At 42.0% G+C, this 10,914-nt stretch overlaps 1 long non-coding RNA gene across 1 annotated transcript; it reads left to right on the plus strand.

The window, feature by feature from the left end:
- The first annotated feature begins 1,981 nt into the window (after nucleotides 1–1,981).
- LOC124054070 lies at nucleotides 1,982–7,793 on the plus strand. The gene is made up of 3 exons (XR_006842304.1): nucleotides 1,982–2,172; nucleotides 4,832–4,978; nucleotides 7,714–7,793. It is a non-coding gene; the product is annotated as an uncharacterized LOC124054070 (long non-coding RNA).
- Nucleotides 7,794–10,914: the final 3,121 nt, after the last annotated feature.

A 10,914-nucleotide genomic window follows, 5' to 3' on the forward strand; every position in this document is an offset into this window, starting at 1 on the left:
AGTACGGATAGAGTTTCTCAGTGAAGTTACAGTCGGTGAACCAGAGTTAAGATCGGACTGAAGGTCCAGCAAGAGCTCTGTTTTCATTTTCATTTCTTAATAACCATTCCCAGGGCACAGTGTTTTGACTCGACTCTCTCCCTGACTGCTGTCTCTCTGTCTGAGTCTTCTTTACTGAGCTTCACCGACTGTCTGATCTCCTGAATCTTCAGCCGTCTTTCCTGGATCATCTGCTGAACTTCAGTCTCTGTCTTTCGCAACTCAGTTTTCTTTCTTTCGAATTCTCCTTCCAAAGTGACAGTGTGATGAAGCTTGTGATCTGTTTTGGTCAGTCTCACAGAACAGGTCCAAAGGTCTATCATGTTTCTTACACATCCTCCTTTCTAGGTTCTCCACAGGATCAATCAGCTGATGTCTTTTCAGTCCTGGGATTCTCCGATGAGGCTCCAGGTGAGTCTCACAGTAGGAGGTCAGACACACCAGGCAGGACTTCAGGGCCTTCACTTTGGTGTCTGTGCAGACATCACAGAGAACTTCTCCTGGTTTGGCTCCTTGTTGCCCTGAGCTGCAGCTGCTTTCCTTTACTGTTGACTGTCTGAACTGAGCAACCATCTCAGAAATGAAAGTATTGACATACAGCTCAGGTCTTCTGTCAAAACATTTCTTACACATGGGACATTGACAGTGGACATTAATGTTCCAGTCTTCTGTGATGCAGTTCTTGCAGAAGTTGTGTCCACATGGTACAGTGACTGGATCAGTGAACACATCCAGACAGATGGAGCACAGAAACTGATCTTCAGAGAGGAGACTGCTGGCTGCTGCCATGTCTTCACCATGAGAACAAAAGTGAAAGAGTGAAAAACATTGAGACAATAATCATTGTTAGTATTTAGTATCTGCTTCAGCATAATATATTTAGTTTGAGACAAAACAATTTTCTAGTCAAAATGAAAAGAGGAAACTTTTGCTCCATTTCATATTGTTTCTCATAATTTAAACAAAGAAAATGTTATTACTTACTAGTGATTGTTGCAGGCTGTGTTGTTGAGAACATTCTAATGAGTAAGACTTCCTGTCTGCTGTCCCGTGTTTGCACTGAATTACTTTCAGTTCCACTTTGAGCAAATGAATCTCTCACATTGAAACTCTCCTTCCTGTGTTGGTTCTCCTGTTATTTTCCTACACCCCAAAACACACAAAGCTGTGTATGATGGTGTGGTAGGAGTTTTTATTTTTATTTTTTATTTCAGTTGGTGAAGTATTTCACTTTTGAGAGTTTTAGGATTTGTCTATTGGTTGTGTTCTCCTCCCCTCCCTTGTGTTTTGGTTTGTGGCCATTTGTTCTCTCTCTGTATTTCTGTGTGTGTGTGATTGCACTGTGTGTGTGTGTGTGTGTGTGTCTGGAGCTGGGTGTGGTGTCCTGGTCGTTCCCACCTGCACAGCTGAGCCTGATCTTCTAATCCAGTCCACCTCCTACCTGATGTATTTTAGGAGTGGTTCATTCATCCACTCTCCACCAGATCGTACAGTCGCACAGCTTGGTAGGCGTGCCAGGCCTCTTTGTCCTTTGTGCTCCCAGCTTTTTTGTAATTTTGACCTACTTGTGCCTCGGGTCCAGCATTCACTCAATGAGCTCTGTTCCATGTCCGGCTCCAGATTCAGCTATCTGCCATTTCTCTCCTAAAGACAACTCCACAGATTCACAGTTCTGCTCCAAGCCAGAGTCTACCTATGGAGGATCTTTTTGTTTTTCCTGGATAAGCTCCACGCCGTTCTGAATTGGATTCCGTTCTCCCTCCTGTCCACATGAGACAGGAAATGTTGCTAATTTGCATAACGTGCAATAATCTGTTCATTTAACATCTCACCACTGTTTCTGTGTGTGTGTTGTGCATTGTGGGTCCAGACTACAACATTTAGCTGTTGAGCTTAACACAGAAGCTATGCTGGGAGGAAGAGCTGTTTCAAACAATTCCATAGAGCTTCAATAAGTGATAAAGGGGGCTTTGCCATATAAGATCTTAAATGACAGAATGGCATCAAAGTAATTCATCATAGCATTAATCCTTAATTTAAGGACACCATACTTGCTAAGAACGCTGCACTGGTCATGTCACCGGTGAACATACTGAATCCACATGGGGCCAGAGGTTCTGCTGCTGCCCTCAGGTGAAATGGATTTTACTTTGACTATTCTGCTGTTTTTCTGCAATATTTAGTCTTTTCCATTGATGTTATTATTATTATTCAGAAAGCACAAGCCGGAAAGAGATAGGAACTACTGGCTAGAGTCAATCGACTGTGCTTACCAGTCACATGATTAATATCCGAGCGTCTCTAGAAAGAGCAGATTTTTTTCCAAGACAATCGTGAACGTGACACGTTGTTCTAATGAGCCTTGGGGCTTCCTGTTGATACTCACAGGAAATATAATGCATCTGTGGATGCTAGAAAGCATCAGACCTATGCCTCTGCTGTTGTTGCATGTTTTTTGTTGTTGAATTATGAATTGGTGGATACTGACTATTCAAAATTCTGAACCAAGAACACATGGACTCCGGAGGGGCCAAAGCTTCTGCCCAATTCATGCAGTGTAGTTATTGTTAAATTAAAGTTAAGGCTGACAGTAACTACAAACCTGTACAACTTTCAAAAAAATGTCTGCTATCAGCTTATGGGTGTTACCCTTCTTCGTCCCTCCTCTCCCTTCCACTTCCTCCAACCACAGTCTCTCTCCTCTTCATCCAAAAATTGAATTTGTTTCATCCTGATACTGAATGGGTGGAATGTCACTGTTGCTAGGATACATCATACGGACGACTGGCTGGATTCCCTTCAAGGCTAGAGAGGAACAAGGAGGGGGGAGACTGAGGATATAAAGCAGGCAGGGTAACTAGGAAGGCAGAAGATGGAAGTGAACAAGTACTTTGGAAGGAGAGAGGGAGACTAATGTGAGGGAAGTAAAGGAATCTGAATTGAAAAGTGAAAGGAAGATTAAGAGGGGGAGCAGGTGGGGGAAAAAAGAATGGGGGGCGAGGGCACAAGGTAAGAGGCAGTAGGAGGGAGGAAAGGAAAGAAGAGAAGCAGGGAAGGAAAGATGGACAGGAAAGAAAGAAGAGAAAATGATGAGTGAGTGAAAGGAGGAAAGACTGAGCACTAAAAGAGAGAAAGGACATTGAGAAAGAGAGAATAACAAGATGAGCAAAAAGCTCATCATCATAGAAGGGTGAGAAAAGTACCCAGCCGTAGGGGATAATAAAGGAAACACCTCGTGTTTTGTTTATCGTTATGTAATCTGCTCTTCTCTGTGGGTGTCATCGTCCTTTTTCTCAGACTCTTCCCCCTTGGCATCGTCCTGGCGATGGGCCGTCAGACTGATGTCGGCAATGCTTTGCATCAGAGGACGCTGAGCACTGCGTTACAGCTTCTGTATTTATAAGAGCATACATTTACTCTGCCCAGGGTACACTTACTCAGACACATCACTCTTGTTTCATATGAAGGCGTACTGCATTTTTGCATCCCAGGTTTTTTATTTATTTATTAGAGGAGGCTCATTAATATTCATAGCAACTATGTTAAGGTGGCTTGTAGAAGTGTGTTGTTTGAATTGTTAGTAACCCAACAGTGGAAACCTAATAGGATGTGTAAAACAATGTGACGTTATAATCATGATTCTTTCAGTGACATTTTACATTCAGAGCCCCAGTTATGTAAAAAGTACAAGGTTATTCAATGAAAGAAAAATACACTGCTACATGAAAACTACATTTCATGAGCAGAATTTCCATCTGGCTGTGAGGCTGACAGCACACTATGTGGAGCGATGAGGAGAATGTAACCTTTCTTACATGAATACATGAAACAAACAAAAAATGTCATCCCACTGATTTCCACACAATATTTTTTTTTCCTTTGAGATTTGATGATACTTTTTGGAGTCTGTCATCTCACTGTGTACTCTTCTTCTGGAAAAGGGCACAACTCCACACACGTTTGCAATATATAAGAATGTGAAGTGTAAATGTATGAATTGCTTTGTATGCCAATGTGTGATCAGACTGTAACATAAGGTACAAAAACCTTTCTCCTTTCCGCTCAGCGATAGCACTGCAGTCCAGGCTAACATTTCTGCAATGTATCGTGATGTTGTGGTTTCAGTTTGCTAATGTTAGCTACCATAAGCTTGCTTGGTAACATTAATCAGTTGCCTGTAGGCTGTAACATAGTAAAATGCTGTGTGGAGTGAATAATGCCAGTTAATTCATCCACACTCTCGGGGTTCATGTGGTTGGTAAATTGGCTGGTTTGTCATTAGCATTAATGAATGTTATGAAGCAACCAATGCCAGACTGAGCATTGTATTGAAATTACAGCTGCCTTTAGCTAATGTAACAGCCAACATACCTTTATACTAGCCAAGAGTGATGCAAGGGAGAGGCAGCTAATTAGCTAAATGTAACCTAAGCTAAGGTTAGCCAGCTAGCTGTACCTGAGCTTTGTAGTATGGATCTGGCATTGGTTGTCGGGTAACAATACCTTACATTAATAAGTTATTTGCATATGGTGAGCCAATAAGTATTCTGAAGCCAACAGTGTAATTAAAATATATGAACATTCCAGCATTTAATCTTATGTATATTGTGTCACTGTTTTGGTTGATACTAACACGATGCTGTTCACTTAATAGCCACCATTAATAACAAGGAAAGATCTATATATAATTTGCATTTTCATTTTTAGAGTTTCTGGAAGGTTTGTGACAATGGTGTACTAGGATGGGGTTTTTCTTCCAGCTCATCATTGTGCTTTTTTCCCCCACCTTTAGGCTTGCAGGTTGGAAAGCTGTATATGCGGAGTGAAGGACCTCCAGTGTTGCCAACAAAGGTTGCGTTACGTCACCTGAAAGCCCTCTGCCCACTTTGGCAGCTGTATGAGGCGGGAGGCTTAAATGGGTTAACAGACATAAAATGAGGTAATCTGCAGTGCTTGCAGTGCTTGCAGTGCGGCGGGGTTGGTGAGGTTGTGCTGGGTGCTGGCTCAGCGTTGTGTTTATCCCCCTGTGGAATCGACAGAGCATAAAGGAACTGCTGCAGCGAGCCGCTCTCATTCACAGCAGGATTAGCAGAGCATTTAGTTGTCTTTTTATTATGATTTTCTCTTTTTTCTTTGCCTGCCCCCCGACAACACAGGCACAAACACACGATAGAGCGACCCGGCCAACTCTCAGGGCAACGATGTCCATATAATCAGCTCTTTTCTCTCCGTCCCTATTTCCCCTTCTCCTCCTTCCAAGCATCTGGATCAGGGATGAGAAAAGTGTGAAATAAAAGTACAGTACAAGAGTGAAAGTGTATTCACATCCATCGACTGTGGAAATGTGTCTAGGTTATTTCACAGGAATATGGCAATGAAGTTTTATCCTTGGACATTATATGACCATCAAATATTGTGTGAGCTTTACTTTAATTTGATGGATTTCATAATATACTAAGTGCTGGCAGTGTGATAGGAGTGCCCCCCGCCTTTGTTATTTGAATGCATGCCTTGCATGGTGATGTTTTTCCCCTCTTGTCCAGGTTGGCAGAGCTGCAGCTATTTTTAGAAAGAGGAATTGCTTTGGGGAATCCCTATAAGTACAGCAGCCTTACTCCCTGCCTCTCCTTTCTCCCCGAGCACGACATGCACTCTCATACACACCTTAAATACTGATGCGCTACTGGTCAGGGCAATCCCTTCTTAGGATTTCCTGGCTATGTGGAGCATGTGTTTTGTTTTGTTTTTAAACTTGCTGTAAGCTGCCAGAATCATATGAAAAGTTCAATTTTCTCTTGAAGAGAAAAACAAATAGAACAAAAAAGGAGTTCTGGCAGCAAACAGTATGACTATTACAAGGCAGTAGGAGCATGTATATCTGTTTAGGGAAACATATGCATTGCCTAAGGACCATCTGCTCACAAGCACAGATGATGTTTATCCTTTAAATGTGACATTTTGAGCTGACATGAGCTGAGACAGCCGACAAGCTCGTGTGTCGCTCAGATGTTTGTGCTTGCACTTGGCTGCTGATGGACATACAGGAGCTCTCGTGCTCTGACGTTCATGTCAGCTGCTCACTCATTCGACTGCAGAATATCTTGATGTATCGTATATCGTATATCGTGATGGGAAAAATCGTGTCAAATGCTCCAGCATTTCATTTGCATGCTAATTTGTAGGTGAAGTGGGGTGTTCAGTTGGTTGCATTCTACCACCACACCACCAGATGCCACTAAATCATACATGATGCACCTTTAAAAACACAAATGCCAACCTCCTGGTTTCACCAGAGGAAAAGTCAGGTGATCACTAAAGTCATTATGATTCACCTTAGCTCAGTGAATGTCTGTGCAACATTTTGCGCCAATCCATGACAGTTTCATGACAATCAACCAATAGTTGTTGAGTAATATAAATCTGGACTAAAGTGGTGTGCAGGCTGACAACAACATTTACAGAGGTGGTAGCAGTGCCAAAAACCCTTTGATATTTAAGAGCAGGTTGCAATGTGAAGGGTGTTTATCTCACACCTTAATCAGAGGTTTGAACTGCGTGGCCTAGGTCTGAGGCCTGGGAACTACATCTGTCACTCTTGTCCCGACCCAGAAACATTACCAAAGACAAAATCTTTGCATACGTTGTCCCTCTCTCTTTCATTAATTGACTCCCAAGCCCTGTCTCAGGTGTCCCTCATTTAGCTTAGCATCGCCATAAAAACAAAAGCTGATCCAAAGGTGGCGTAACACAGCACAGTTTGTTCAGATATGGTTTCCCCACTGCAGCATTTTTAACAGCGGCCTCAGACAGGGAGTGTTCTGGATCTATATGTCCACTGCCTGGGGACTGTTTGTCTGAACTGATGACCTTTGACCTCAGAAGAATGTTAAAGATGCATCAAGACCAATTAAAACTTTATTTGGATGTGATTCTCCATCTTTTTTGTACAGATAGGTGAAAAACATTTTATCCAACGGTTCAAAGTAAATCAGTTTTCATTGTCTCTTTTGTTGAATTGTCCTGCTCTGTTGCTCTCATTTGTTGTCTTCTTGTTTTCTTGAGCCAGTTAACATCAGCAAATTGCAGATTCTGTAAGGGCGCCATGTGTCTGTTTTCTGTAAAAGAAGCTCCAGCAGTTTGTCACCCAATGACACAACTGTAGTTCTAAATCTACCAACACCTCTTTGGTTGGAACAAAACATCTCCAAGATAGGGCTTTTAAGAATCAACAGCAAAATATTGTATCAGTTTTTAAATGTCAATAACCATCAGGCGGTCATTCCTCTCTTCAGTTTATTGTCACTGCTCTAATCATCCTTATGTCTATCAACAGCAGAACCCTAACCCCCCAATGCTAATTGGTGAAAGAGTGAATATTGGAATTACATTTGCCGGGTGACCAAAATTCACAGCTCCAAATGAACCCTAGATGTGTAATTAAGCAACTGTTTGGTCACTGCCTGCCATACACACAGGATACATTGAAAAGATTCATTTGATCCATCTTCAATCATGTCTCTTATTCTTCAGTCTCAGAGGCCAGTGGCTAATAGCTAACAACCTGTGACAGATTAACCTTAGCACACTGAACAATAACTGCAATAACCAAAGTTTGTTCACTGCCTTGGAAACTACCAGACACTCAAGTGTATGTTTGGTGTTCTCTTCCTCCAGAATTGACTGGAAGGCAACCTGTCATCTGGAGGCTCCCTGGTGCCCCCCTCCCCCCTACTCTCCTCCATGTGGGGGGTCTCGAGGGTGGCGGCACCTCCTGCTCCCGTTGCCCAGCCTTGGGTGGCTCATCTGCTGGCGGTCAGTGTACGAACACTCTGGTTGTCGACTCCATGCCAAGATTTGAAGCTCGCTAAGCGTAGCCATTGATGCTACTTGTTGTCAGACAACATTTTTAGTTGGAGATGACAGTGTTTACTGATGCTGCTGTACAGTGTGACTGTCTTCCAGCAGCCTCCCACTCAAACTAACTCCCCATCAGTAGTAACTGTCGCCAACATCATTTAGTTATTTACCACACTGACTGTGAATATTCATGTGTCTTCAGTGCCACAATTCTTAGTGGGAAACCTTTGGTTATAAATATGGTTGTTTCTGTTTTTTTTCTTATTTGTCATAATTTGAATAACAGAAACTGTTTCTTCTTTTGGAAAACATGAATTATGATGATAGTTCATTCATAATTCATATTTATTGTCAACAAAACAGAAATTCTCACCAAAATAAAAGGAGGTGCAGCATTGGCACTCGGTGCTTGATGATGTAATGCTGATCTGATGTTGAACATGCTGATGTTTAGGAGGTAAAATGTTTGTCACCCTCACCATCTTAGTTTAGCATAAACGACAAGGAACAGCTGAGACTGATGGGAATGTCATTAGTTTTGGGTCCAATAGTTGTCAAATTTCACTCATAACTACAAATGCTAAGCCCATGGTGGCGCCAGAGGAAGAAGTCAGGAGATCACCAGGTCAGTAGAATTTATCCTCTTGGGACCATATACAAGATATAATGGCAATTCTAATAACTATCGACCTATTGAAGGCTTGAGTCTACTGACTGATGGACGGCCAGGACAAGCACCTAAATGTTCAGTGAGGAAAAGGTTTTGATCATTTTATATAGTATTTATTTGAAGAAATGATGGTCCTCACATTAATAGTTAATTAATGTTCATCACCATATGTTGTATTTAAATTTTGCCAATATGCAGAACAAAAAACCAAAAAAACAATCAACAAACAAATAAATGACCTGAAATGTTCCCCACAATAAAGTGTTCACACAATAGTCACTCCAGCTGATTCCGTTGACATGCTCTGACTTCAAACTAAGTTGGACCTCTTTGTCTCTCACCCGTTATCGTCTTTCGTCTTGTTGGCAATCTCAGGCTGCGTTAGAGGAGCTTGCTGCTATAAATAGAGGAATCGCTTTCACAGCACTGGTGAAAACTGATTCCCTTTTGTGTTTGAGTTGCTTGACATCATTTTGTCAGCTGTCAGGATTTTCTGACTCACCTGCACAGACACCTCCTGCATCATCTCATTATTTTAATATCATTATTCAGCAGCATGTAAACCTTTTTTCACCACTGGCCTCATTCATATTTGGCTCCCGGGATTCGGGTTTTTTATACTTTCTCTGACACAAGAAAAGCCCACAGAGAACAGTTCTGTCATACAGCTACAGATATGAACACCACCACATACTTGCTCCCATCAAATCCTTACTTTGTACTTTCAAACCTCTCTGCTCCTGCCCACTCTCTAGCATCTAATGAACTCCCTGAATTGACTGAGTCTTCACTGTTCCCCTCCTGTACTTGGTGGTGGCTGAAGGTTTCCCCCCCTTAGCCTCTTTGTTCGACTGCTGCCTGACTCTTAACAGCTCCATTTGCATGTGCTGTCACTGAGACTGATGGGTGAAACAACAGAGGAGGAGGAGGAGAAGTGGTGTTGGAGAAGGGGGGTGGGGGGGCAGCAAATAAAAGGAAGCCAGGCGATGACTCAGAGATTTTGAAGCGCTGCTTCCTCTGGTTGCCAACCTGCCTGTCTGTGCAGCCGACAATCTGCTGACTCCTCGGTGCCTTAGCAGACACCTCCGTTGGTCTCTGCTTGGTCTGGTTACACTCTGTCCTGACCCAGACAAAAACATGTCTTGAGGATTGGCATTTGGGCCAATTAAGGTGCTAACTCTATTGCTATGAAAGCAGGATTGTTTATCATTTTACCATTGCAAACTCACTGTTTCCTGAAGTGGCATTTAAAGTGCGTGTAGTTACTTCAACCACTAAAATGATAAGGTAAAATTTAAAAGTGGATTCTATCCCCTAACCAATAAGCACGTCATATGTAGACAAAGCTGAATACATCTGGCTAGCTCACCTGGTAGATGCACATCCCATGCACAGAGGCTGAGTCCCCAGCCATGGGGAGGGTTAGGGGTCCATCCTACCTTTTACCCCTTACTGTTATTGGGACTATAGCTAACAAAAGCACAAACTGTCATTTTTATATTTCCGTTGTGTACAAAACAAAACAAACAGAGAATGTGAATAAATGAGCTTTAGGTGTTGGTAAGCAGATTATGAGACAGGACAGTGCCAGGTTTTTCCTCCAGCTTACAGCCTTTATGCTAAGCTAGGCTAACCATCCTCTAGCTCTTTCTCCAAACATGATAAAAGAGAATGATTGTAACTTCATTATTATACAAGCTAACATGGCTGAAAACATTTCAGAAGATGTAGTTCTTTTATCACATCTTTAACTTTGTCTCTTTCCCCTACATTTTTAATTGCTTTGTTCTGTTTTCTGTTAGCACAGCATGTATTATTAAGAGGGTTTAGGTAGCTAGTGTCTTTGCGTGGCTTTATCGATAGTCATTGTTTTATTAAAGTGGTCCTGCAGTGACTTAGTTACTCATTCGAGGACTCACAAGAGACTGCAAATCAGAGCTTCAGAACCTCACGTTACCTGAAATCCTCAAATATCCTGACTTCAAACTTACTACAAAATGGCAGTGACTAGTGAACCCAAACTCCAAATGTACCCTTAAAACTCTATTATTCTCTAAACAGGTGTTTGACGTTCAGGAATCAGTTTTGTTTTGACTCATTGGAATAAATGAGCCAAATGCATCAGACACATATTTTTGGTTGAACCATAGATGCCAGCTTCTGAAGCCCAGTGTGGCTGAATAAGAGAGAAGTACTCAGTTAACTTTTCTTTCGTTGATATTTGTTTAACTGTGAGAAGTGGATTGAAAGAATGAGATTTTTGTTATCTGACTCTGCTGTCAGCTAACATCAGAACTTCTTTTTAAGGATAAAAAGTAAGACCTTCTGCAAACAGTCCATGAAAGGAT

Source organism: Scatophagus argus, chromosome 22, assembly GCF_020382885.2.
Source record: "Scatophagus argus isolate fScaArg1 chromosome 22, fScaArg1.pri, whole genome shotgun sequence".
Lineage (NCBI taxonomy): Eukaryota > Metazoa > Chordata > Actinopteri > Scatophagidae > Scatophagus > Scatophagus argus.